The 20,103-nt window shown below is 40.1% G+C and overlaps 35 non-coding genes across 35 annotated transcripts; all 35 read left to right on the plus strand.

Annotated features, from left to right (window-relative positions):
* Positions 1-27: 27 nt before the first annotated feature.
* TRNAS-CGA (transfer RNA serine (anticodon CGA)) lies at positions 28-109 on the plus strand. Its single transcript has one exon. It is a non-coding gene; the product is annotated as a tRNA-Ser (tRNA).
* A 255-nt stretch (positions 110-364) lies between these two features.
* TRNAS-UGA (transfer RNA serine (anticodon UGA)) lies at positions 365-446 on the plus strand. Its single transcript has one exon. It is a non-coding gene; the product is annotated as a tRNA-Ser (tRNA).
* A 634-nt stretch (positions 447-1,080) lies between these two features.
* Positions 1,081-1,162, plus strand: TRNAS-CGA (transfer RNA serine (anticodon CGA)). Its single transcript has one exon. It is a non-coding gene; the product is annotated as a tRNA-Ser (tRNA).
* Positions 1,163-1,443: 281 nt separating this feature from the next.
* Positions 1,444-1,525, plus strand: TRNAS-UGA (transfer RNA serine (anticodon UGA)). The gene has a single exon. It is a non-coding gene; the product is annotated as a tRNA-Ser (tRNA).
* Positions 1,526-2,159: 634 nt separating this feature from the next.
* TRNAL-CAA (transfer RNA leucine (anticodon CAA)) lies at positions 2,160-2,241 on the plus strand. The gene has a single exon. It is a non-coding gene; the product is annotated as a tRNA-Leu (tRNA).
* A 280-nt stretch (positions 2,242-2,521) lies between these two features.
* Positions 2,522-2,603, plus strand: TRNAS-UGA (transfer RNA serine (anticodon UGA)). The gene has a single exon. It is a non-coding gene; the product is annotated as a tRNA-Ser (tRNA).
* A 634-nt stretch (positions 2,604-3,237) lies between these two features.
* On the plus strand, positions 3,238-3,319 carry TRNAL-CAA (transfer RNA leucine (anticodon CAA)). The gene has a single exon. It is a non-coding gene; the product is annotated as a tRNA-Leu (tRNA).
* Positions 3,320-3,599: 280 nt separating this feature from the next.
* Positions 3,600-3,681, plus strand: TRNAS-UGA (transfer RNA serine (anticodon UGA)). Its single transcript has one exon. It is a non-coding gene; the product is annotated as a tRNA-Ser (tRNA).
* A 631-nt stretch (positions 3,682-4,312) lies between these two features.
* On the plus strand, positions 4,313-4,394 carry TRNAS-CGA (transfer RNA serine (anticodon CGA)). The gene has a single exon. It is a non-coding gene; the product is annotated as a tRNA-Ser (tRNA).
* A 259-nt stretch (positions 4,395-4,653) lies between these two features.
* On the plus strand, positions 4,654-4,735 carry TRNAS-UGA (transfer RNA serine (anticodon UGA)). The gene has a single exon. It is a non-coding gene; the product is annotated as a tRNA-Ser (tRNA).
* A 976-nt stretch (positions 4,736-5,711) lies between these two features.
* Positions 5,712-5,793, plus strand: TRNAS-UGA (transfer RNA serine (anticodon UGA)). Its single transcript has one exon. It is a non-coding gene; the product is annotated as a tRNA-Ser (tRNA).
* Positions 5,794-6,427: 634 nt separating this feature from the next.
* On the plus strand, positions 6,428-6,509 carry TRNAS-CGA (transfer RNA serine (anticodon CGA)). The gene has a single exon. It is a non-coding gene; the product is annotated as a tRNA-Ser (tRNA).
* A 281-nt stretch (positions 6,510-6,790) lies between these two features.
* TRNAS-UGA (transfer RNA serine (anticodon UGA)) lies at positions 6,791-6,872 on the plus strand. The gene has a single exon. It is a non-coding gene; the product is annotated as a tRNA-Ser (tRNA).
* A 634-nt stretch (positions 6,873-7,506) lies between these two features.
* Positions 7,507-7,588, plus strand: TRNAS-CGA (transfer RNA serine (anticodon CGA)). The gene has a single exon. It is a non-coding gene; the product is annotated as a tRNA-Ser (tRNA).
* A 280-nt stretch (positions 7,589-7,868) lies between these two features.
* Positions 7,869-7,950, plus strand: TRNAS-UGA (transfer RNA serine (anticodon UGA)). The gene has a single exon. It is a non-coding gene; the product is annotated as a tRNA-Ser (tRNA).
* Positions 7,951-8,584: 634 nt separating this feature from the next.
* Positions 8,585-8,666, plus strand: TRNAS-CGA (transfer RNA serine (anticodon CGA)). Its single transcript has one exon. It is a non-coding gene; the product is annotated as a tRNA-Ser (tRNA).
* Positions 8,667-8,945: 279 nt separating this feature from the next.
* TRNAS-UGA (transfer RNA serine (anticodon UGA)) lies at positions 8,946-9,027 on the plus strand. The gene has a single exon. It is a non-coding gene; the product is annotated as a tRNA-Ser (tRNA).
* Positions 9,028-9,845: 818 nt separating this feature from the next.
* Positions 9,846-9,927, plus strand: TRNAL-CAA (transfer RNA leucine (anticodon CAA)). Its single transcript has one exon. It is a non-coding gene; the product is annotated as a tRNA-Leu (tRNA).
* A 280-nt stretch (positions 9,928-10,207) lies between these two features.
* On the plus strand, positions 10,208-10,276 carry TRNAS-UGA (transfer RNA serine (anticodon UGA)). Its single transcript has one exon. It is a non-coding gene; the product is annotated as a tRNA-Ser (tRNA).
* Positions 10,277-10,910: 634 nt separating this feature from the next.
* On the plus strand, positions 10,911-10,992 carry TRNAS-CGA (transfer RNA serine (anticodon CGA)). The gene has a single exon. It is a non-coding gene; the product is annotated as a tRNA-Ser (tRNA).
* Positions 10,993-11,271: 279 nt separating this feature from the next.
* TRNAS-UGA (transfer RNA serine (anticodon UGA)) lies at positions 11,272-11,353 on the plus strand. Its single transcript has one exon. It is a non-coding gene; the product is annotated as a tRNA-Ser (tRNA).
* Positions 11,354-11,987: 634 nt separating this feature from the next.
* Positions 11,988-12,069, plus strand: TRNAS-UGA (transfer RNA serine (anticodon UGA)). Its single transcript has one exon. It is a non-coding gene; the product is annotated as a tRNA-Ser (tRNA).
* A 985-nt stretch (positions 12,070-13,054) lies between these two features.
* On the plus strand, positions 13,055-13,136 carry TRNAS-UGA (transfer RNA serine (anticodon UGA)). The gene has a single exon. It is a non-coding gene; the product is annotated as a tRNA-Ser (tRNA).
* A 634-nt stretch (positions 13,137-13,770) lies between these two features.
* TRNAS-UGA (transfer RNA serine (anticodon UGA)) lies at positions 13,771-13,852 on the plus strand. The gene has a single exon. It is a non-coding gene; the product is annotated as a tRNA-Ser (tRNA).
* A 631-nt stretch (positions 13,853-14,483) lies between these two features.
* Positions 14,484-14,566, plus strand: TRNAS-CGA (transfer RNA serine (anticodon CGA)). The gene has a single exon. It is a non-coding gene; the product is annotated as a tRNA-Ser (tRNA).
* A 259-nt stretch (positions 14,567-14,825) lies between these two features.
* TRNAS-UGA (transfer RNA serine (anticodon UGA)) lies at positions 14,826-14,906 on the plus strand. Its single transcript has one exon. It is a non-coding gene; the product is annotated as a tRNA-Ser (tRNA).
* A 634-nt stretch (positions 14,907-15,540) lies between these two features.
* On the plus strand, positions 15,541-15,623 carry TRNAT-CGU (transfer RNA threonine (anticodon CGU)). The gene has a single exon. It is a non-coding gene; the product is annotated as a tRNA-Thr (tRNA).
* A 275-nt stretch (positions 15,624-15,898) lies between these two features.
* On the plus strand, positions 15,899-15,980 carry TRNAS-UGA (transfer RNA serine (anticodon UGA)). Its single transcript has one exon. It is a non-coding gene; the product is annotated as a tRNA-Ser (tRNA).
* Positions 15,981-16,611: 631 nt separating this feature from the next.
* On the plus strand, positions 16,612-16,693 carry TRNAS-CGA (transfer RNA serine (anticodon CGA)). Its single transcript has one exon. It is a non-coding gene; the product is annotated as a tRNA-Ser (tRNA).
* Positions 16,694-16,948: 255 nt separating this feature from the next.
* Positions 16,949-17,030, plus strand: TRNAS-UGA (transfer RNA serine (anticodon UGA)). The gene has a single exon. It is a non-coding gene; the product is annotated as a tRNA-Ser (tRNA).
* Positions 17,031-17,664: 634 nt separating this feature from the next.
* Positions 17,665-17,746, plus strand: TRNAS-CGA (transfer RNA serine (anticodon CGA)). Its single transcript has one exon. It is a non-coding gene; the product is annotated as a tRNA-Ser (tRNA).
* Positions 17,747-18,027: 281 nt separating this feature from the next.
* TRNAS-UGA (transfer RNA serine (anticodon UGA)) lies at positions 18,028-18,109 on the plus strand. The gene has a single exon. It is a non-coding gene; the product is annotated as a tRNA-Ser (tRNA).
* Positions 18,110-18,742: 633 nt separating this feature from the next.
* On the plus strand, positions 18,743-18,824 carry TRNAL-CAA (transfer RNA leucine (anticodon CAA)). The gene has a single exon. It is a non-coding gene; the product is annotated as a tRNA-Leu (tRNA).
* Positions 18,825-19,104: 280 nt separating this feature from the next.
* TRNAS-UGA (transfer RNA serine (anticodon UGA)) lies at positions 19,105-19,186 on the plus strand. The gene has a single exon. It is a non-coding gene; the product is annotated as a tRNA-Ser (tRNA).
* A 634-nt stretch (positions 19,187-19,820) lies between these two features.
* On the plus strand, positions 19,821-19,902 carry TRNAS-CGA (transfer RNA serine (anticodon CGA)). Its single transcript has one exon. It is a non-coding gene; the product is annotated as a tRNA-Ser (tRNA).
* Positions 19,903-20,103: the final 201 nt, after the last annotated feature.

A 20,103-nucleotide genomic window follows, 5' to 3' on the forward strand; every position in this document is an offset into this window, starting at 1 on the left:
GGCACCCGATGAGTGGAGATAAAATGGGCTGTGATGGCCGAGAGGTTAAGGCGTTGGACTCGAAATCCAATGGGGTCTCCTTGCATAGGTTCAAATCCTGTTCACAGCGGAATGTTTTATACGCTCTGAGAGAAGTCCTTTCAGAGAAATAATTGCTCTAAATTTAAAAGAGATTCCAAACCTCTACCACACACACATTCACATAAAGGTAAGGTCTAGCCAATGAAAACTAAAGTTTTAAGAATGTGGGGAAAAAAGCTTTGAAAGAAATCAAGCAGTTTAACCTACTGATTTGAACTTTTTTCATGTCAAACCCCCAAACCTGCTGTTTCCCCAAAAAATCCAACAAACAGGTGGAAATGCAGCTGTGATGGCCGAGTGGTTAAGGCGTTGGACTTGAAATCCAATGGGGTTTCCCCGCACAGGTTCAAATCCTGTTCACAGCGGAATCTTTTATACACCTTAAAGAGAAGTCAGAGAAATAATTGCATTCGCTCTAAATTAAAAGGACATTCGAAAGCTTTGACACATACACATTTTCAATGGAGACTATTATCTCTATAAAGATAAGGTTCGGACAATGAAAACTAAGATTTTAAGAGCGTTGGGAAAAAGCATTGATAGAAATCAAGCGGTTTATCTTATTGATTTAAGTTTTTTTCATATCGTAGTGTCAATTGTTAAAAAAGGGCTTCTCCTTACTTCCCAAAGCCTTACTTCTTCTCATGAACCTCACACCACACCTGTCTCTGTCTGTAAAACGATACCTTAAGCAAGAGGCCTATCTCATGACCGTGTGTTGAAGAAAAAGTTAAGACACAGTTAGGGCTACTCCTGAGTTCAGAGACGTCGCTCAACTGTATTCTCCAAAACACACCTCATTAGTTTTCCAAAACCGTCTTCCTTCTCATGAACCTTACATCACACCTGTCTCTGTCTGTAAGTCAACACTCATACGCAAGAGGACTTTCTCATGACTTTGTGTGGCAAAAAAGGGCTAGACATACTTAGGGCAGTGCTTTATTTCAATCTGTCCAACGATACTATCCAAAAGGCACCCGATGAGTGGAGATAAAATGGGCTGTGATGGCCGAGAGGTTAAGGCGTTGGACTCGAAATCCAATGGGGTCTCCCCGCATAGGTTCAAATCCTGTTCACAGCGGAATGTTTTATACGCTCTGAGAGAAGAGAAGTCCTTTCAGAGAAATAATTGCTCTAAATTTAAAAGAGATTCCAAACCTCTACCACACACACATTCACAATGGAGACTATAATCTCCATAAAGGTAAGGTCTAGCCAATGAAAACTAAAGTTTTAAGAATGTGGGGAAAAAAAAGCTTTGAAAGAAATTAAGCAGTTTAACCTACTGATTTGAACTTTTTTCATGTCAAACCCCCAAACCTGCTGTTTCCCCAAAAAATCCAACAAACAGGTGGAAATGCAGCTGTGATGGCCGAGTGGTTAAGGCGTTGGACTTGAAATCCAATGGGGTTTCCCCGCACAGGTTCAAATCCTGTTCACAGCGGAATCTTTTATACACCTTAAAGAGAAGTCAGAGAAATAATTGCATTCGCTCTAAATTAAAAGGACATTCGAAAGCTTTGACACATACACATTTTCAATGGAGACTATTATCTCTATAAAGATAAGGTTCGGACAATGAAAACTAAGATTTTAAGAGCGTTGGGAAAAAGCATTGATAGAAATCAAGCGGTTTATCTTATTGATTTAAGTTTTTTTCATATCGTAGTGTCAATTATTAAAAAAGTGCTTCTCCTTACTTCCCAAAGCCTTACTTCTTCTCATGAACCTCACACCACACCTGTCTCTGTCTGTAAAACAATACCTTAAGCAAGAGGCCTATCTCATGACCGTGTGTTGAAGAAAAAGTTAAGACACAGTTAGGGCTACTCCTGAGTTCAGAGACGTCGCTCAACTGTATTCTCCAAAACACACCTCATTAGTTTTCCAAAACCGTCTTCCTTCTCATGAACCTTACATCACACCTGTCTCTGTCTGTAAGTCAACAGTCATACGCAAGAGGACTTTCTCATGACTTTGTGTGGCAAAAAAGGGCTAGACACACTTAGGGCAGTGCTTTATTTCAATCTGTCCAACGATACTATCCAAAAGGCACCCGATGAGTGGAGATAAAATGGGCTGTGATGGCCGAGAGGTTAAGGCGTTGGACTCAAAATCCAATGGGGTCTCCCCGCATAGGTTCAAATCCTGTTCACAGCGGAATGTTTTATACGCTCTGAGAGAAGAGAAGTCCTTTCAGAGAAATAATTGCTCTAAATTTAAAAGAGATTCCAAACCTCTACCACACACACATTCACAATGGAGACTATAATCTCCATAAAGGTAAGGTCTAGCCAATGAAAACTAAAGTTTTAAGAATGTGGGGAAAAAAAGCTTTGAAAGAAATCAAGCAGTTTAACCTACTGATTTGAACTTTTTTCATGTCAAACCCCCAAACCTGCTGTTTCCCCAAAAAATCCAACAAACAGGTGGAAATGCAGCTGTGATGGCCGAGTGGTTAAGGCGTTGGACTTGAAATCCAATGGGGTTTCCCCGCACAGGTTCAAATCCTGTTCACAGCGGAATCTTTTATACACCTTAAAGAGAAGTCAGAGAAATAATTGCATTCGCTCTAAATTAAAAGGACATTCGAAAGCTTTGACACATACACATTTTCAATGGAGACTATTATCTCTATAAAGATAAGGTTCGGGCAATGAAAACTACGATTTTAAGAGCGTTGGGAAAAAGCATTGATAGAAATCAAGCGGTTTATCTTATTGATTTAGGTTTTTTTCATATCGTAGTGTCAATTGTTAAAAAAGTGCTTCTCCTTACTTCCCAAAGCCTTACTTCTTCTCATGAACCTCACACCACACCTGTCTCTGTCTGTAAAACAATACCTTAAGCAAGAGGCCTATCTCATGACCGTGTGTTGAAGAAAAAGTTAAGACACAGTTTGGGCTACTCCTGAGTTCAGAGACGTCGCTCAACTGTATTCTCCAAAACACACCTCATTAGTTTTCCAAAACCGTCTTCCTTCTCATGAACCTTACATCACACCTGTCTCTGTCTGTAAGTCAACACTCATACGCAAGAGGACTTTCTCATGACTTTGTGTGGCAAAAAAGGGCTAGACACACTTAGGGCAGTGCTTTATTTCAATCTGTCCAACGATACTATCCAAAAGGCACCCGATGAGTGGAGATAAAATGGGCTGTGATGGCCGAGAGGTTAAGGCGTTGGACTCAAAATCCAATGGGGTCTCCCCGCATAGGTTCAAATCCTGTTCACAGCGGAATGTTTTATACGCTCTGAGAGAAGAGAAGTCCTTTCAGAGAAATAATTGCTCTAAATTTAAAAGAGATTCCAAACCTCTACCACACACACATTCACAATGGAGACTATAATCTCCATAAAGGTAAGGTCTAGCCAATGAAAACTAAAGTTTTAAGAATGTGGGGAAAAAAAGCTTTGAAAGAAATCAAGCAGTTTAACCTACTGATTTGAACTTTTTTCATGTCAAACCCCCAAACCTGCTGTTTCCCCAAAAAATCCAACAAACAGGTGGAAATGCAGCTGTGATGGCCGAGTGGTTAAGGCGTTGGACTTGAAATCCAATAGGGTTTCCCCGCACAGGTTCAAATCCTGTTCACAGCGGAATCTTTTATACACCTTAAAGAGAAGTCAGAGAAATAATTGCATTCGCTCTAAATTAAAAGGACATTCGAAAGCTTTGACACATACACATTTTCAATGGAGACTATTATCTCTATAAAGATAAGGTTCGGGCAATGAAAACTACGATTTTAAGAGCGTTGGGAAAAAGCATTGATAGAAATCAAGCGGTTTATCTTATTGATTTAGGTTTTTTTCATATCGTAGTGTCAATTGTTAAAAAAGTGCTTCTCCTTACTTCCCAAAGCCTTACTTCTTCTCATGAACCTCACACCACACCTGTCTCTGTCTGTAAAACAATAGCCTTAAGCAAGAGGCCTATCTCATGACCGTGTGTTGAAGAAAAGGTTAAGACACAGTTAGGGCTACTCCTGAGTTCAGAGACGTCGCTCAACTGTATTTTTCAAAACACACCTCATTAGTTTTCCAAAACCGTCCTCCTTCTCATGAACCTTACATCACACCTGTCTCTGTAAGTCAACAGTCATACGCAAGAGGACTTTCTCATGACTTTGTGTGGCAAAAAAGGGCTAGACACACTTAGGGCAGTGCTTTATTTCAATCTGTCCAACGATACTATCCAAAAGGCACCCGATGAGTGGAGATAAAATGGGCTGTGATGGCCGAGAGGTTAAGGCGTTGGACTCGAAATCCAATGGGGTCTCCCTGCATAGGTTCAAATCCTGTTCACAGCGGAATGTTTTATACGCTCTGAGAGAAGTCCTTTCAGAGAAATAATTGCTCTAAATTTAAAAGAGATTCCAAACCTCTACCACACACACATTCACAATTGGCTAGGTAAGGTCTAGCCAATGAAAACTAAAGTTTTAAGAATGTGGGGAAAAAAGCTTTGAAAGAAATCAAGCAGTTTAACCTACTGATTTGAACTTTTTTCATGTCAAACCCCCAAACCTGCTGTTTCCCCAAAAAATCCAACAAACAGGTGGAAATGCAGCTGTGATGGCCGAGTGGTTAAGGCGTTGGACTTGAAATCCAATGGGGTTTCCCCGCATAGGTCCAAAACCTGTTCACAGCGGAATCTTTTATACACCTTAAAGAGAAGTCAGAGAAATAATTGCATTCGCTCTAAATTAAAAGGACATTCGAAAGCTTTGACACATACACATTTTCAATGGAGACTATTATCTCTATAAAGATAAGGTTCGGACAATGAAAACTAAGATTTTAAGAGCGTTGGGAAAAAGCATTGATAGAAATCAAGCGGTTTATCTTATTGATTTAAGTTTTTTTCATATCGTAGTGTCAATTGTTAAAAAAGTGCTTCTCCTTACTTCCCAAAGCCTTACTTCTTCTCATGAACCTCACACCACACCTGTCTCTGTCTGTAAAACGATACCTTAAGCAAGAGGCCTATCTCATGACCGTGTGTTGAAGAAAAAGTTAAGACACAGTTAGGGCTACTCCTGAGTTCAGAGACGTCGCTCAACTGTATTCTCCAAAACACACCTCATTAGTTTTCCAAAACCGTCTTCCTTCTCATGAACCTTACATCACACCTGTCTCTGTCTGTAAGTCAACAGTCATACGCAAGAGGACTTTCTCATGACTTTGTGTGGCAAAAAAGGGCTAGACACACTTAGGGCAGTGCTTTATTTCAATCTGTCCAACGATACTATCCAAAAGGCACCTGATGAGTGGAGATAAAATGGGCTGTGATAGCTCGAAATCCAATGGGATCTCCCCGCATAGGTTCAAATCCTGTTCACAGCGGAATGTTTTATACGCTCTGAGAGAAGAGAAGTCCTTTCAGAGAAATAATTGCTCTAAATTTAAAAGAGATTCCAATTCTCTACCACACACACATTCACAATGGAGACTATAATCTCCATAAAGGTAAGGTCTAGCCAATGAAAACTAAAGTTTTAAGAATGTGGGGAAAAAAAAGCTTTGAAAGAAATCAAGCAGTTTAACCTACTGATTTGAACTTTTTTCATGTCAAACCCCCAAACCTGCTGTTTCCCCAAAAAATCCAACAAACAGGTGGAAATGCAGCTGTGATGGCCGAGTGGTTAAGGCGTTGGACTTGAAATCCAATGGGGTTTCCCTGCACAGGTTCAAATCCTGTTCACAGCGGAATCTTTTATACGCCTTAAAGAGAAGTCAGAGAAATAATTGCATTCACTCTAAATTAAAAGGACATTCGAAAGCTTTGACACATACACATTTTCAATGGAGACTATTATCTCTATAAAGATAAGGTTCGGACAATGAAAACTAAGATTTTAAGAGCGTTGGGAAAAAGCATTGATAGAAATCAAGCGGTTTATCTTATTGATTTAAGTTTTTTTCATATCGTAGTGTCAATTGTTAAAAAAGGGCTTCTCCTTACTTCCCAAAGCCTTACTTCTTCTCATGAACCTCACACCACACCTGTCTCTGTCTGTAAAACGATACCTTAAGCAAGAGGCCTATCTCATGACCGTGTGTTGAAGAAAAAGTTAAGACACAGTTAGGGCTACTCCTGAGTTCAGAGACGTCGCTCAACTGTATTCTCCAAAACACACCTCATTAGTTTTCCAAAACCGTCTTTCTTCTCATGAACCTTACATCACACCTGTCTCTGTCTGTAAGTCAACACTCATACGCAAGAGGACTTTCTCATGACTTTGTGTGGCAAAAAAGGGCTAGACACACTTAGGGCAGTGCTTTATTTCAATCTGTCCAACGATACTATCCAAAAGGCACCCGATGAGTGGAGATAAAATGGGCTGTGATGGCCGAGAGGTTAAGGCGTTGGACTCGAAATCCAATGGGATCTCCCCGCATAGGTTCAAATCCTGTTCACAGCGGAATGTTTTATACGCTCTGAGAGAAGAGAAGTCCTTTCAGAGAAATAATTGCTCTAAATTTAAAAGAGATTCCAAACCTCTACCACACACACATTCACAATGGAGACTATAATCTCCATAAAGGTAAGGTCTAGCCAATGAAAACTAAAGTTTTAAGAATGTGGGGAAAAAAAAGCTTTGAAAGAAATCAAGCAGTTTAACCTACTGATTTGAACTCTTTTCATGTCAAACCCCCAAACCTGCTGTTTCCCCAAAAAATCCAACAAACAGGTGGAAATGCAGCTGTGATGGCCGAGTGGTTAAGGCGTTGGACTTGAAATCCAATGGGGTTTCCCCGCACAGGTTCAAATCCTGTTCACAGCGGAATCTTTTATACACCTTAAAGAGAAGTCAGAGAAATAATTGCATTCGCTCTAAATTAAAAGGACATTCGAAAGCTTTGACACATACACATTTTCAATGGAGACTATTATCTCTATAAAGATAAGGTTCGGACAATGAAAACTAAGATTTTAAGAGCGTTGGGAAAAAGCATTGATAGAAATCAAGCGGTTTATCTTATTGATTTAAGTTTTTTTCATATCGTAGTGTCAATTGTTAAAAAAGGGCTTCTCCTTACTTCCCAAAGCCTTACTTCTTCTCATGAACCTCACACCACACCTGTCTCTGTCTGTAAAATGATACCTTAAGCAAGAGGCCTATCTCATGACCGTGTGTTGAAGAAAAAGTTAAGACACAGTTAGGGCTACTCCTGAGTTCAGAGACGTCGCTCAACTGTATTCTCCAAAACACACCTCATTAGTTGTCCAAAACCGTCTTCCTTCTCATGAACCTTACATCACACCTGTCTCTGTCTGTAAGTCAACACTCATACGCAAGAGGACTTTCTCATGACTTTGTGTGGCAAAAAAGGGCTAGACATACTTAGGGCAGTGCTTTATTTCAATCTGTCCAACGATACTATCCAAAAGGCACCCGATGAGTGGAGATAAAATGGGCTGTGATGGCCGAGAGGTTAAGGCGTTGGACTCGAAATCCAATGGGGTCTCCCCGCATAGGTTCAAATCCTGTTCACAGCGGAATGTTTTATACGCTCTGAGAGAAGAGAAGTCCTTTCAGAGAAATAATTGCTCTAAATTTAAAAGAGATTCCAAACCTCTACCACACACACATTCACAATGGAGACTATAATCTCCATAAAGGTAAGGTCTAGCCAATGAAAACTAAAGTTTTAAGAATGTGGGGAAAAAAAGCTTTGAAAGAAATCAAGCAGTTTAACCTACTGATTTGAACTTTTTTCATGTCAAACCCCCAAACCTGCTGTTTCCCCAAAAAATCCAACAAACAGGTGGAAATGCAGCTGTGATGGCCGAGTGGTTAAGGCGTTGGACTTGAAATCCAATGGGGTTTCCCCGCACAGGTTCAAATCCTGTTCACAGCGGAATCTTTTATACACCTTAAAGAGAAGTCAGAGAAATAATTGCATTCGCTCTAAATTAAAAGGACATTCGAAAGCTTTGACACATACACATTTTCAATGGAGACTATTATCTCTATAAAGATAAGGTTCGGACAATGAAAACTAAGATTTTAAGAGCGTTGGGAAAAAGCATTGATAGAAATCAAGCGGTTTATCTTATTGATTTAAGTTTTTTTCATATCGTAGTGTCAATTATTAAAAAAGTGCTTCTCCTTACTTCCCAAAGCCTTACTTCTTCTCATGAACCTCACACCACACCTGTCTCTGTCTGTAAAACAATACCTTAAGCAAGAGGCCTATCTCATGACCGTGTGTTGAAGAAAAAGTTAAGACACAGTTAGGGCTACTCCTGAGTTCAGAGACGTCGCTCAACTGTATTCTCCAAAACACACCTCATTAGTTTTCCAAAACCGTCTTCCTTCTCATGAACCTTACATCACACCTGTCTCTGTCTGTAAGTCAACACTCACACGCAAGAGGACTTTCTCATGACTTTGTGTGGCAAAAAAGGGCTAGACACACTTAGGGCAGTGCTTTATTTCAATCTGTCCAACGATACTATCCAAAAGGCACCCGATGAGTGGAGATAAAATGGGCTGTGATGGCCAAGAGGTTAAGGCGTTGGACTCGAAATCCAATGGGGTCTCCCCGCATAGGTTCAAATCCTGTTCACAGCGGAATGTTTTATACGCTGTGAGAGAAGAGAAGTCCTTTCAGAGAAATAATTGCTCTAAATTTAAAAGAGATTCCAAACCTCTACCACACACACATTCACAATGGAGACTATAATCTCCATAAAGGTAAGGTCTAGCCAATGAAAACTAAAGTTTTAAGAATGTGGGGAAAAAAGCTTTGAAAGAAATCAAGCAGTTTAACCTACTGATTTGAACTTTTTTCATGTCAAACCCCCAAACCTGCTGTTTCCCCAAAAAATCCAACAAACAGGTGGAAATGCAGCTGTGATGGCCGAGTGGTTAAGGCGTTGGACTTGAAATCCAATGGGGTTTCCCCGCATAGGTCCAAATCCTGTTCACAGCGGAATCTTTTATACACCTTAAAGAGAAGTCAGAGAAATAATTGCATTCGCTCTAAATTAAAAGGACATTCGAAAGCTTTGACACATACACATTTTCAATGGAGACTATTATCTCTATAAAGATAAGGTTCGGACAATGAAAACTAAGATTTTAAGAGCGTTGGGAAAAAGCATTGATAGAAATCAAGCGGTTTATCTTATTGATTTAAGTTTTTTTCATATCGTAGTGTCAATTGTTAAAAAAGTGCTTCTCCTTACTTCCCAAAGCCTTACTTCTTCTCATGAACCTCACACCACACCTGTCTCTGTCTGTAAAACAATACCTTAAGCAAGAGGCCTATCTCATGACCGTGTGTTGAAGAAAAAGTTAAGACACAGTTTGGGCTACTCCTGAGTTCAGAGACGTCGCTCAACTGTATTCTCCAAAACACACCTCATTAGTTTTCCAAAACCGTCTTCCTTCTCATGAACCTCACACCACACCTGTCTCTGTCTGTAAAACGATACCTTAAGCAAGAGGCCTATCTCATGACCGTGTGTTGAAGAAAAAGTTAAGACACAGTTAGGGCTACTCCTGAGTTCAGAGACGTCGCTCAACTGTATTCTCCAAAACACACCTCATTAGTTTTCCAAAACCGTCTTTCTTCTCATGAACCTTACATCACACCTGTCTCTGTCTGTAAGTCAACACTCATACGCAAGAGGACTTTCTCATGACTTTGTGTGGCAAAAAAGGGCTAGACACACTTAGGGCAGTGCTTTATTTCAATCTGTCCAACGATACTATCCAAAAGGCACCCGATGAGTGGAGATAAAATGGGCTGTGATGGCCGAGAGGTTAAGGCGTTGGACTCAAAATCCAATGGGGTCTCCCCGCATAGGTTCAAATCCTGTTCACAGCGGAATGTTTTATACGCTCTGAGAGAAGAGAAGTCCTTTCAGAGAAATAATTGCTCTAAATTTAAAAGAGATTCCAAACCTCTACCACACACACATTCACAATGGAGACTATAATCTCCATAAAGGTAAGGTCTAGCCAATGAAAACTAAAGTTTTAAGAATGTGGGGAAAAAAAGCTTTGAAAGAAATCAAGCAGTTTAACCTACTGATTTGAACTTTTTTCATGTCAAACCCCCAAACCTGCTGTTTCCCCAAAAAATCCAACAAACAGGTGGAAATGCAGCTGTGATGGCCGAGTGGTTAAGGCGTTGGACTTGAAATCCAATGGGGGTTCAAATCCTGTTCACAGCGGAATCTTTTATACACCTTAAAGAGAAGTCAGAGAAATAATTGCATTCGCTCTAAATTAAAAGGACATTCGAAAGCTTTGACACATACACATTTTCAATGGAGACTATTATCTCTATAAAGATAAGGTTCGGACAATGAAAACTAAGATTTTAAGAGCGTTGGGAAAAAGCATTGATAGAAATCAAGCGGTTTATCTTATTGATTTAAGTTTTTTTCATATCGTAGTGTCAATTGTTAAAAAAGTGCTTCTCCTTACTTCCCAAAGCCTTACTTCTTCTCATGAACCTCACACCACACCTGTCTCTGTCTGTAAAACAATACCTTAAGCAAGAGGCCTATCTCATGACCGTGTGTTGAAGAAAAAGTTAAGACACAGTTTGGGCTACTCCTGAGTTCAGAGACGTCGCTCAACTGTATTCTCCAAAACACACCTCATTAGTTTTCCAAAACCGTCTTCCTTCTCATGAACCTTACATCACACCTGTCTCTGTCTGTAAGTCAACACTCATACGCAAGAGGACTTTCTCATGACTTTGTGTGGCAAAAAAGGGCTAGACACACTTAGGGCAGTGCTTTATTTCAATCTGTCCAACGATACTATCCAAAAGGCACCCGATGAGTGGAGATAAAATGGGCTGTGATGGCCGAGAGGTTAAGGCGTTGGACTCGAAATCCAATGGGGTCTCCCCGCATAGGTTCAAATCCTGTTCACAGCGGAATGTTTTATACGCTGTGAGAGAAGAGAAGTCCTTTCAGAGAAATAATTGCTCTAAATTTAAAAGAGATTCCAAACCTCTACCACACACACATTCACAATGGAGACTATAATCTCCATAAAGGTAAGGTCTAGCCAATGAAAACTAAAGTTTTAAGAATGTGGGGAAAAAAGCTTTGAAAGAAATCAAGCAGTTTAACCTACTGATTTGAACTTTTTTCATGTCAAACCCCCAAACCTGCTGTTTCCCCAAAAAATCCAACAAACAGGTGGAAATGCAGCTGTGATGGCCGAGTGGTTAAGGCGTTGGACTTGAAATCCAATGGGGTTTCCCCGCACAGGTCCAAATCCTGTTCACAGCGGAATCTTTTATACACCTTAAAGAGAAGTCAGAGAAATAATTGCATTCGCTCTAAATTAAAAGGACATTCGAAAGCTTTGACACATACACATTTTCAATGGAGACTATTATCTCTATAAAGATAAGGTTCGGACAATGAAAACTAAGATTTTAAGAGCGTTGGGAAAAAGCATTGATAGAAATCAAGCGGTTTATCTTATTGATTTAAGTTTTTTTCATATCGTAGTGTCAATTGTTAAAAAAGTGCTTCTCCTTACTTCCCAAAGCCTTACTTCTTCTCATGAACCTCACACCACACCTGTCTCTGTCTGTAAAACAATACCTTAAGCAAGAGGCCTATCTCATGACCGTGTGTTGAAGAAAAAGTTAAGACACAGTTTGGGCTACTCCTGAGTTCAGAGACGTCGCTCAACTGTATTCTCCAAAACACACCTCATTAGTTTTCCAAAACCGTCTTCCTTCTCATGAACCTTACATCACACCTGTCTCTGTCTGTAAGTCAACACTCATACGCAAGAGGACTTTCTCATGACTTTGTGTGGCAAAAAAGGGCTAGACATACTTAGGGCAGTGCTTTATTTCAATCTGTCCAACGATACTATCCAAAAGGCACCCGATGAGTGGAGATAAAATGGGCTGTGATGGCCGAGTGGTTAAGGCGTTGGACTTGAAATCCAATGGGGTTTCCCCGCACAGGTTCAAATCCTGTTCACAGCGGAATCTTTTATACACCTTAAAGAGAAGTCAGAGAAATAATTGCATTCGCTCTAAATTAAAAGGACATTCGAAAGCTTTGACACATACACATTTTCAATGGAGACTATTATCTCTATAAAGATAAGGTTCGGACAATGAAAACTAAGATTTTAAGAGCGTTGGGAAAAAGCATTGATAGAAATCAAGCGGTTTATCTTATTGATTTAAGTTTTTTTCATATCGTAGTGTCAATTATTAAAAAAGTGCTTCTCCTTACTTCCCAAAGCCTTACTTCTTCTCATGAACCTCACACCACACCTGTCTCTGTCTGTAAAACAATACCTTAAGCAAGAGGCCTATCTCATGACCGTGTGTTGAAGAAAAAGTTAAGACACAGTTTGGGCTACTCCTGAGTTCAGAGACGTCGCTCAACTGTATTCTCCAAAACACACCTCATTAGTTTTCCAAAACCGTCTTCCTTCTCATGAACCTTACATCACACCTGTCTCTGTCTGTAAGTCAACACTCATACGCAAGAGGACTTTCTCATGACTTTGTGTGGCAAAAAAGGGCTAGACACACTTAGGGCAGTGCTTTATTTCAATCTGTCCAACGATACTATCCAAAAGGCACCCGATGAGTGGAGATAAAATGGCCGAGAGGTTAAGGCGTTAGACTCGAAATCCAATGGGGTCTCCCCGCATAGGTTCAAACCCTGTTCACAGCGGAATGTTTTATACGCTGTGAGAGAAGAGAAGTCCTTTCAGAGAAATAATTGCTCTAAATTTAAAAGAGATTCCAAACCTCTACCACACACACATTCACAATGGAGACTATAATCTCCATAAAGGTAAGGTCTAGCCAATGAAAACTAAAGTTTTAAGAATGTGGGGAAAAAAGCTTTGAAAGAAATCAAGCAGTTTAACCTACTGATTTGAACTTTTTTCATGTCAAACCCCCAAACCTGCTGTTTCCCCAAAAAATCCAACAAACAGGTGGAAATGCAGCTGTGATGGCCGAGTGGTTAAGGCGTTGGACTTGAAATCCAATGGGGTTTCCCCGCACAGGTCCAAATCCTGTTCACAGCGGAGTCTTTTATACACCTTAAAGAGAAGTCAGAGAAATAATTGCATTCGCTCTAAATTAAAAGGACATTCGAAAGCTTTGACACATACACATTTTCAATGGAGACTATTATCTCTATAAAGATAAGGTTCGGACAATGAAAACTAAGATTTTAAGAGCGTTGGGAAAAAGCATTGATAGAAATCAAGCGGTTTATCTTATTGATTTAAGTTTTTTTCATATCGTAGTGTCAATTGTTAAAAAAGTGCTTCTCCTTACTTCCCAAAGCCTTACTTCTTCTCATGAACCTCACACCACACCTGTCTCTGTCTGTAAAACAATACCTTAAGCAAGAGGCCTATCTCATGACCGTGTGTTGAAGAAAAAGTTAAGACACAGTTTGGGCTACTCCTGAGTTCAGAGACGTCGCTCAACTGTATTCTCCAAAACACACCTCATTAGTTTTCCAAAACCGTCTTCCTTCTCATGAACCTTACATCACACCTGTCTCTGTCTGTAAGTCAACACTCATACGCAAGAGGACTTTCTCATGACTTTGTGTGGCAAAAAAGGGCTAGACATACTTAGGGCAGTGCTTTATTTCAATCTGTCCAACGATACTATCCAAAAGGCACCCGATGAGTGGAGATAAAATGGGCTGTGATGGCCGAGTGGTTAAGGCGTTGGACTTGAAATCCAATGGGGTTTCCCCGCACAGGTTCAAATCCTGTTCACAGCGGAATCTTTTATACACCTTAAAGAGAAGTCAGAGAAATAATTGCATTCGCTCTAAATTAAAAGGACATTCGAAAGCTTTGACACATACACATTTTCAATGGAGACTATTATCTCTATAAAGATAAGGTTCGGACAATGAAAACTACGATTTTAAGAGCGTTGGGAAAAAGCATTGATAGAAATCAAGCGGTTTATCTTATTGATTTAGGTTTTTTTCATATCGTAGTGTCAATTGTTAAAAAAGTGCTTCTCCTTACTTCCCAAAGCCTTACTTCTTCTCATGAACCTCACACCACACCTGTCTCTGTCTGTAAAACAATAGCCTTAAGCAAGAGGCCTATCTCATGACCGTGTGTTGAAGAAAAGGTTAAGACACAGTTAGGGCTACTCCTGAGTTCAGAGACGTCGCTCAACTGTATTTTTCAAAACACACCTCATTAGTTTTCCAAAACCGTCCTCCTTCTCATGAACCTTACATCACACCTGTCTCTGTAAGTCAACAGTCATACGCAAGAGGACTTTCTCATGACTTTGTGTGGCAAAAAAGGGCTAGACACACTTAGGGCAGTGCTTTATTTCAATCTGTCCAACGATACTATCCAAAAGGCACCCGATGAGTGGAGATAAAATGGGCTGTGATGGCCGAGAGGTTAAGGCGTTGGACTCGAAATCCAATGGGGTCTCCCTGCATAGGTTCACAATCCTGTTCACAGCAGAATGTTTTATACGCTCTGAGAGAAGTCCTTTCAGAGAAATAATTGCTCTAAATTTAAAAGAGATTCCAAACCTCTACCACACACACATTCACAATTGGCTAGGTAAGGTCTAGCCAATGAAAACTAAAGTTTTAAGAATGTGGGGAAAAAAGCTTTGAAAGAAATCAAGCAGTTTAACCTACTGATTTGAACTTTTTTCATGTCAAACCCCCAAACCTGCTGTTTCCCCAAAAAATCCAACAAACAGGTGGAAATGCAGCTGTGATGGCCGAGTGGTTAAGGCGTTGGACTTGAAATCCAATGGGGTCTCCCGCACAGGTTCAAATCCTGTTCACAGCGGAATCTTTTATACGCCTTAAAGAGAAGTCAGAAAAATAATTGCATTCGCTCTAAATTAAAAGGACATTCGAAAGTTTTGACACATACACATTTTCAATGGAGACTATTATCTCTATAAAGATAAGGTTCGGGCAATGAAAACTACGATTTTAAGAGCGTTGGGAAAAAGCATTGATAGAAATCAAGCGGTTTATCTTATTGATTTAAGTTTTTTTCATATCGTAGTGTCAATTGTTAAAAAAGGGCTTCTCCTTACTTCCCAAAGCCTTACTTCTTCTCATGAACCTCACACCACACCTGTCTCTGTCTGTAAAACGATACCTTAAGCAAGAGGCCTATCTCATGACCGTGTGTTGAAGAAAAAGTTAAGACACAGTTAGGGCTACTCCTGAGTTCAGAGACGTCGCTCAACTGTATTCTCCAAAACACACCTCATTAGTTTTCCAAAACCGTCTTCCTTCTCATGAACCTTACATCACACCTGTCTCTGTCTGTAAGTCAACACTCATACGCAAGAGGACTTTCTCATGACTTTGTGTGGCAAAAAAGGGCTAGACACACTTAGGGCAGTGCTTTATTTCAATCTGTCCAACGATACTATCCAAAAGGCACCCGATGAGTGGAGATAAAATGGGCTGTGATGGCCGAGAGGTTAAGGCGTTGGACTCGTAAATCCAATGGGACCTCCCCGCATAGGTTCAAATCCTGTTTACAGCAGAATGTTTTATACGCTCTGAGAGAAGTCCTTTCAGAGAAATAATTGCTCTAAATTTAAAAGAGATTCCAAACCTCTACCACACACACATTCACAATGGAGACTATAATCTCCATAAAGGTAAGGTCTAGCCAATGAAAACTAAAGTTTTAAGAATGTGGGGAAAAAAAGCTTTGAAAGAAATCAAGCAGTTTAACCTACTGATTTGAACTTTTTTCATGTCAAACCCCCAAACCTGCTGTTTCCCCAAAAAATCCAACAAACAGGTGGAAATGCAGCTGTGATGGCCGAGTGGTTAAGGCGTTGGACTTGAAATCCAATGGGGTTTCCCCGCACAGGTTCAAATCCTGTTCACAGCGGAATCTTTTATACACCTTAAAGAGAAGTCAGAGAAATAATTGCATTCGCTCTAAATTAAAAGGACATTCGAAAGCTTTGACACATACACATTTTCAATGGAGACTATTATCTCTATAAAGATAAGGTTCGGGCAATGAAAACTACGATTTTAAGAGCGTTGGGAAAAAGCATTGATAGAAATCAAGCGGTTTATCCTATTGATTTAGGTTTTTTTCATATCGTAGTGTCAATTTTTAAAAAAGTGCTTCTCCTTACTTCCCAAAGCCTTACTTCTTCTCATGAACCTCACACCACACCTGTCTCTGTCTGTAAAACAATAGCCTTAAGCAAGAGGCCTATCTCATGACCGTGTGTTGAAGAAAAGGTTAAGACACAGTTAGGGCTACTCCTGAGTTCAGAGACGTCGCTCAACTGTATTTTTCAAAACACACCTCATTAGTTTTCCAAAACCGTCCTCCTTCTCATGAACCTTACATCACACCTGTCTCTGTAAGTCAACAGTCATACGCAAGAGGACTTTCTCATGACTTTGTGTGGCAAAAAAGGGCTAGACACACTTAGGGCAGTGCTTTATTTCAATCTGTCCAACGATACTATCCAAAAGGCACCCGATGAGTGGAGATAAAATGGGCTGTGATGGCCGAGAGGTTAAGGCGTTGGACTCGAAATCCAATGGGGTCTCCTTGCATAGGTTCAAATCCTGTTCACAGCGGAATGTTTTATACGCTCTGAGAGAAGTCCTTTCAGAGAAATAATTGCTCTAAATTTAAAAGAGATTCCAAACCTCTACCACACACACATTCACATAAAGGTAAGGTCTAGCCAATGAAAACTAAAGTTTTAAGAATGTGGGGAAAAAAGCTTTGAAAGAAATCAAGCAGTTTAACCTACTGATTTGAACTTTTTTCATGTCAAACCCCCAAACCTGCTGTTTCCCCAAAAAATCCAACAAACAGGTGGAAATGCAGCTGTGATGGCCGAGTGGTTAAGGCGTTGGACTTGAAATCCAATGGGGTTTCCCCGCACAGGTTCAAATCCTGTTCACAGCGGAATCTTTTATACACCTTAAAGAGAAGTCAGAGAAATAATTGCATTCGCTCTAAATTAAAAGGACATTCGAAAGCTTTGACACATACACATTTTCAATGGAGACTATTATCTCTATAAAGATAAGGTTCGGACAATGAAAACTAAGATTTTAAGAGCGTTGGGAAAAAGCATTGATAGAAATCAAGCGGTTTATCTTATTGATTTAAGTTTTTTTCATATCGTAGTGTCAATTGTTAAAAAAGGGCTTCTCCTTACTTCCCAAAGCCTTACTTCTTCTCATGAACCTCACACCACACCTGTCTCTGTCTGTAAAACGATACCTTAAGCAAGAGGCCTATCTCATGACCGTGTGTTGAAGAAAAAGTTAAGACACAGTTAGGGCTACTCCTGAGTTCAGAGACGTCGCTCAACTGTATTCTCCAAAACACACCTCATTAGTTGTCCAAAACCGTCTTCCTTCTCATGAACCTTACATCACACCTGTCTCTGTCTGTAAGTCAACACTCATACGCAAGAGGACTTTCTCATGACTTTGTGTGGCAAAAAAGGGCTAGACATACTTAGGGCAGTGCTTTATTTCAATCTGTCCAACGATACTATCCAAAAGGCACCCGATGAGTGGAGATAAAATGGGCTGTGATGGCCGAGAGGTTAAGGCGTTGGACTCGAAATCCAATGGGGTCTCCCCGCATAGGTTCAAATCCTGTTCACAGCGGAATGTTTTATACGCTCTGAGAGAAGAGAAGTCCTTTCAGAGAAATAATTGCTCTAAATTTAAAAGAGATTCCAAACCTCTACCACACACACATTCACAATGGAGACTATAATCTCCATAAAGGTAAGGTCTAGCCAATGAAAACTAAAGTTTTAAGAATGTGGGGAAAAAAAAGCTTTGAAAGAAATTAAGCAGTTTAACCTACTGATTTGAACTTTTTTCATGTCAAACCCCCAAACCTGCTGTTTCCCCAAAAAATCCAACAAACAGGTGGAAATGCAGCTGTGATGGCCGAGTGGTTAAGGCGTTGGACTTGAAATCCAATGGGGTTTCCCCGCACAGGTTCAAATCCTGTTCACAGCGGAATCTTTTATACACCTTAAAGAGAAGTCAGAGAAATAATTGCATTCGCTCTAAATTAAAAGGACATTCGAAAGCTTTGACACATACACATTTTCAATGGAGACTATTATCTCTATAAAGATAAGGTTCGGACAATGAAAACTAAGATTTTAAGAGCGTTGGGAAAAAGCATTGATAGAAATCAAGCGGTTTATCTTATTGATTTAAGTTTTTTTCATACGTAGTGTCAATTATTAAAAAAGTGCTTCTCCTTACTTCCCAAAGCCTTACTTCTTCTCATGAACCTCACACCACACCTGTCTCTGTCTGTAAAACAATACCTTAAGCAAGAGGCCTATCTCATGACCGTGTGTTGAAGAAAAAGTTAAGACACAGTTAGGGCTACTCCTGAGTTCAGAGACGTCGCTCAACTGTATTCTCCAAAACACACCTCATTAGTTTTCCAAAACCGTCTTCCTTCTCATGAACCTTACATCACACCTGTCTCTGTCTGTAAGTCAACAGTCATACGCAAGAGGACTTTCTCATGACTTTGTGTGGCAAAAAAGGGCTAGACACACTTAGGGCAGTGCTTTATTTCAATCTGTCCAACGATACTATCCAAAAGGCACCCGATGAGTGGAGATAAAATGGGCTGTGATGGCCGAGAGGTTAAGGCGTTGGACTCAAAATCCAATGGGGTCTCCCCGCATAGGTTCAAATCCTGTTCACAGCGGAATGTTTTATACGCTCTGAGAGAAGAGAAGTCCTTTCAGAGAAATAATTGCTCTAAATTTAAAAGAGATTCCAAACCTCTACCACACACACATTCACAATGGAGACTATAATCTCCATAAAGGTAAGGTCTAGCCAATGAAAACTAAAGTTTTAAGAATGTGGGGAAAAAAAGCTTTGAAAGAAATCAAGCAGTTTAACCTACTGATTTGAACTTTTTTCATGTCAAACCCCCAAACCTGCTGTTTCCCCAAAAAATCCAACAAACAGGTGGAAATGCAGCTGTGATGGCCGAGTGGTTAAGGCGTTGGACTTGAAATCCAATGGGGTTTCCCCGCACAGGTTCAAATCCTGTTCACAGCGGAATCTTTTATACACCTTAAAGAGAAGTCAGAGAAATAATTGCATTCGCTCTAAATTAAAAGGACATTCGAAAGCTTTGACACATACACATTTTCAATGGAGACTATTATCTCTATAAAGATAAGGTTCGGGCAATGAAAACTACGATTTTAAGAGCGTTGGGAAAAAGCATTGATAGAAATCAAGCGGTTTATCTTATTGATTTAGGTTTTTTTCATATCGTAGTGTCAATTGTTAAAAAAGTGCTTCTCCTTACTTCCCAAAGCCTTACTTCTTCTCATGAACCTCACACCACACCTGTCTCTGTCTGTAAAACAATACCTTAAGCAAGAGGCCTATCTCATGACCGTGTGTTGAAGAAAAAGTTAAGACACAGTTTGGGCTACTCCTGAGTTCAGAGACGTCGCTCAACTGTATTCTCCAAAACACACCTCATTAGTTTTCCAAAACCGTCTTCCTTCTCATGAACCTTACATCACACCTGTCTCTGTCTGTAAGTCAACACTCATACGCAAGAGGACTTTCTCATGACTTTGTGTGGCAAAAAAGGGCTAGACACACTTAGGGCAGTGCTTTATTTCAATCTGTCCAACGATACTATCCAAAAGGCACCCGATGAGTGGAGATAAAATGGGCTGTGATGGCCGAGAGGTTAAGGCGTTGGACTCGAAATCCAATGGGGTCTCCCCGCATAGGTTCAAATCCTGTTCACAGCGGAATGTTTTATACGCTCTGAGAGAAGAGAAGTCCTTTCAGAGAAATAATTGCTCTAAATTTAAAAGAGATTCCAAACCTCTACCACACACACATTCACAATGGAGACTATAATCTCCATAAAGGTAAGGTCTAGCCAATGAAAACTAAAGTTTTAAGAATGTGGGGAAAAAAAGCTTTGAAAGAAATCAAGCAGTTTAACC

This window comes from Eleutherodactylus coqui, chromosome 2 (genome assembly GCF_035609145.1).
Source record: "Eleutherodactylus coqui strain aEleCoq1 chromosome 2, aEleCoq1.hap1, whole genome shotgun sequence".
NCBI lineage: Eukaryota > Metazoa > Chordata > Amphibia > Anura > Eleutherodactylidae > Eleutherodactylus > Eleutherodactylus coqui.